Raw genomic sequence first — 5,051 nt, 5'->3', positions numbered from 1 at the left:
TCCTAGATTAATTGAAAGAATTTCATTATAATCATGGAGAAATTGAATTTTAATATTATGCATAAAGGATAAATTTTTATATCAAAAGTGTTATTTTTACCATTTTTATTTTCATGCATAGAAGTATGCATAATGGATAAATTTTTATATCAAAAGTGTTACTTTTATCATTTTTAATTTTCATGCATAGAAGTATGCATAAAGGAAAAAAATTTTATATCAAAAGTGTTACTTTTATCATATTGGATTTCATGCATATAGGTATGCATAAAAGATATTCTTTTTATACTAAAAGTATGATTTTCCTCATAAATGGATTTTATGCTTAACTTAGATGCATAAGAGAAATTCTTTTATTCTAAAAGTATAATTCCCTACCAAATTGAAATCATGCATAAGAAGATGCATAAAAGATTGATTTTAATTTCGAAAGTGTTAGTCTCCTTAAATGGAATTTATGTATAAATAAATGTGTAGAGAAATCTTATATCAAATAAAAGAATTCTCTTTTAAAAAAAAAAAAGATATGAAATGTGATAAGATGTGATAAGAGGTGTATGAGATGTGATAAGAATTGATAAGATGCGTATGGAAAGTGATAGGATGTGATAAGAGGTGATAAGATGCTTATGAAATAAGTTAGGATGTGATAAGATGAATTAAGATGTGTATGGGGGGATGAGGTAAGAAGTGTATGTGATAGGATAAGATGTATATGGGTTGTGATAGGGCGAGAATGGATGTGATGTAAAAGATTAGATGTGAAGGTATATGGGGTTATATAAATGGGAATGTGAAAATGGATGTATGTATGTGGATGTGTGGATATGGAGATGGGAGTGTGGATGTATGAACATGAAAATGGATATATGCATGAAGATGTATATGCATAGATGTAAATGTGGATGTAGATGTGGATGTATAGATGTGAATGGGAATGGGGATGTGGATGTATGTGAATGTGAATGTAGATGTGGATGTATGTGAATGTGAATGTAGATGTGAATGTGGAATGTGGATGTATAGATGTGGATGTATGGGAATGTGGATGTGGATGTATGTGAATGTGAATGTAGATGTGGATGTATAGATGTGAATGTGGAATGTGGATGTGGATGTATGTATGTATGTGGATGTAGATGTGGATGTATGGATGTGTATGTATGAATGTGGATATGGGATGTGGATGTATAAATGAGGATGTGAAAATGGAGGTAAGCATGTAGATGTGGATGCATGTATGTGAATGTGAATGTAGATGTGAATGTGGAATGTGGATGTATAGATGTGGATGTATGGGAATGTGGATGTGGATGTATGTGAATGTGAATGTAGATGTGGATGTATAGATGTGAATGTGGAATGTGGATGTGGATGTATGTATGTATGTGGATGTAGATGTGGATATATGGATGTGTATGTATGAATGTGGATATGGGATGTGGATGTATAAATGAGGATGTGAAAATGGAGATAAGCATGTAGATGTGGATGTATGGATGTGAATGTGGATGTGGATGTGGATGTATGGATGTGGATATGGATGTGAATATATGATATGTGATGTGAAGGAATCTGAAGTGAAGAGATGGAAAAGGAGGTGATTGGATGAGTACACATATACATGGAATGTGGAATAAGTAATGTGGATTAATGAGGGATAATGTGGAAAAATGAGAGTTAATATAGAAACTGTATTTGTAAACTGTTTGTAAATGCTGTTTGTAAATGGCTGTTTTATGTCAAGAATGCTGGGGAAGCATTTTGACCGTCTTGTGATTAAGGTCGTGGAGACCTAACTGATAAAGTTGCAACTGCTGACGGGGAGTCAATGGAGGACGTCTCGCGTAGCAAGGTCGACCGAGGTCTTGACCAGCCTCGGTTCGATTAAAATGGTGAGCTTCCGGTACGGTGGATGAGGGACCAAGGAAGCGGCCTATGAGTGAAGCGCTAGGTCACCTGCGAAGGATCCTAGAGGGTGCTGACCATACGGTGCTCGGGCTCTGGGTCGCCTAGGATACCCACGCGTGCGTCGAGGAAGATATTGGAACAAGGAGTAAGAGTTGTTTTGTGAAACCGGGCATGGATCTGGTTGACTGACCTTGCTGGTCCTCAACGGATGAGTCCATGGCTCTTTTATATGGATCTGTTGATTGATCTTGCTGATCTTCAACGAGAGTCCATCTTGATAAGTGAGCATATTGCCGAGTATTATGGGCTAGGAACTATGGAAACGGCCTCTGAGTGGACAGGTGGTGAGCGTTCTAGTTGCCAATGATGCCATAGATACTCTGATGAAGGAATGATGGGAAATTTGAGGATCAACCGGATAAATTGGAAGATTGTGATCAGTGGTACTATGGTTTCATTAAAGGATTGTTTTAAAGTTAGCTGATGATAAGAAAAAGGCAATTTCATATTGGGTGTGTAAGTGGTGTGCCTAATTTTATGTTGCATGAACTTCCGGCTAGGGGGCCTTGGAACTCTCTTCCTTGGTACCCGGGACAAAACTTAACCAAATTCCAAATTGGATCCCATCACTACAGTGGTTGGCTGGTTGGCTAACCCATGGGATCGGATGGGGTTAGGCTGGACTGATGGATCCGTAAACCGAGACTCAATTTCTGTTATTACGATAGATGAAGTAAGTCCCGGATAGTAATTGTTCTATGGATAGGAATCAACGGCTGTGCCTCTTGATGGGGAAAAAAGCGTTGATCCCAATGATCCAAGTGCAAGTTTCTTCCTTGATCCGACCGAGTATCTTTATAGGTGCAGTTGGATCAGCGTGATCAGTAATGATCTTGACTACGTTAGAGTAAAAAAATTATCCTGGTGGAATCGCCCATGCTTTCCGGGTAAAGGAAGTTTTTCCGGTTTCGGTTTTGGACAAACCGACGGATTAGTCTCTTGTCCGGATATCCGTGGGCGAGGCCCCGAGTGTGAGACCCCTACCCGCGCATGAAGTGCTACTTCCGCTGCTAGTACCCGAATCCGTTGCGCGGTGGAGACTAGGATCTCACAGCTGGGAATTATGTGGGATTTACATATTTGAGTAATATCTCCCTAACTTAGCTGTGTGTCTGGGATCCCAAGATCCAAGAGCATGTCCACCTTTGAGTTGCTTGTTCAACTAGCCATGCCATCACACTAGGGAGCATGTTAGCTTTTTGATGTTCGTCACCTAGGCATACCCATGTTCGATAAAGAGGGGCCAAAAGGTCTAGGGAAACCACCTCTATGGGATGCATGTGATTGAATTCCACACATACACATGCACGTGCGCACACACACACACACACACACACACACACACACACATGCACACATGCACACACACACATGTAGACACATGCACACATGTACGCACGTGTGCATGTGCACACACACACACACACACACACACACACACACACACACACACACACACACACACACATGCAAACCTGCATGCATAGGCACATGCACATATCGAGTGGCAAAATCATAGTAAAACCTCCTCCCCATATCATCCATAAAAGGGCCACCATCATTAAGCATATTTACCATGAAATGTCAAATGGTAAAAAATAATTGCCACCATCATTAAGCATATTTACCATGAAATGTCAAATGGTAAAAAAATAATTGCCACAATCTTCCCTTTTATTGATAAAACTATTCAACCAAGTATTGCTTGTGTAAGAGGATACCAAACCCTCTTACCATGACTGGACACCTTTTGTCTTGTTATCTCAAAGTTCTTCTTTTCCTCCTCAATAAAGTCCTTAAGAAATTGTTGGGCGTCATAATCCACCAATGTACTTGTGTGAAACAAGGAATCCTTTAAATTTGTCACAAATATAGAATGCTCATTAAGCCTAGAAAGCAACATTTTCTCTTGTGGAGTAAATATATCATAAAAATGAGAGTAATCTTCAAACTGAGATCAAAGCACCATTGATACTCACAAATTGAATCTTTGGAGTGCCACAAGAAATCTAAATTCATCTTTTCCCTCGGGCTGAATGATCTTAGCTATGGCTCTAATGTGATGAGATTTGTTGTTGACTTATATAAAGCTATGGAATACCCTCTAACCATTTATGATGGTTAGAGGGTTTTCTAGAAAAATCTACTATGGGAGGGAAGCCATTTACGATGTAAGATAATGTGGTGAAACCATTTACGATGGTTAGAGAGTATTCCAACAAAATCTACAGTGGGTTTCCTTCCCCACAATTAGTACATTTTGTTGGAAAGGATACTTCAAACTCCTCATTTACAACATGGCAAGACAAAAGGGCCCTTGGTGGTAACATACCCCTCTGTCTCAAAAGCTCTTTTAAGATCAGAAGATCACTCCTTAGATGTCAAACCACATGATTCACTAAGCAATGACACAATGGAATCCATAGTGGTGCTATACCATACCCCTATGTCTCAAGATCTTTTATGATCACTCCTTAGATATCAAACCACATGATTCACCAAGCAATGACTTAATGGAATCTAGGGTGGTGTTATATTATAATTCGTAGTCTAGGACTAAATGATCCAACTGGCTTATCAATTGTCTCAAGGATGTTAGCTTCCACCTTCACAGCTTGCTTATAGTTGCCATGTTGCTTCGTTGTGGATTCAAGATCCTTAATGTTGGCCTCAGAATTCGTCATTGCTTGGGATGTTTTGGATTGTTTCCCTCATCTCCTTCACTTTCTTTATCTACAGTTCGACTATCTTGCCCCTCAGCTCATGATACATCTTGCACCTTCTTCTTTCTTACTCCTCGTCTAGGTATTGTATTTGCATAGAAACAAAAAAACACATAATGCTAGTTTACATATAACAATGTAGATATCATACCCTCATAAATGTTGTAAATTATATTGGAAAAAATTCAATGCCATTAAAAAACAATGTATCCACCATGAATGTGCAAACAAGGTTTTCCATTGAATCATAGAGTTTAAATGGGCCCCTACAAACAGTTCTCCCACCATGGTCAAGTCTGTGTGAAGACCACTCACTCTGTTCGTTCCATAGCACCCATGTTCTATCTTGAACTCTCT

The sequence above is a fragment of the Cibotium barometz genome, chromosome 56 (assembly GCF_041138505.1).
Source record: "Cibotium barometz isolate CiBa-2024 chromosome 56, ASM4113850v1, whole genome shotgun sequence".
NCBI classification, from domain to species: domain Eukaryota; kingdom Viridiplantae; phylum Streptophyta; class Polypodiopsida; order Cyatheales; family Cibotiaceae; genus Cibotium; species Cibotium barometz.
The sequence above is the reverse complement of the archived record's forward strand: the minus strand, read 5'-3'. Positions refer to the sequence as shown.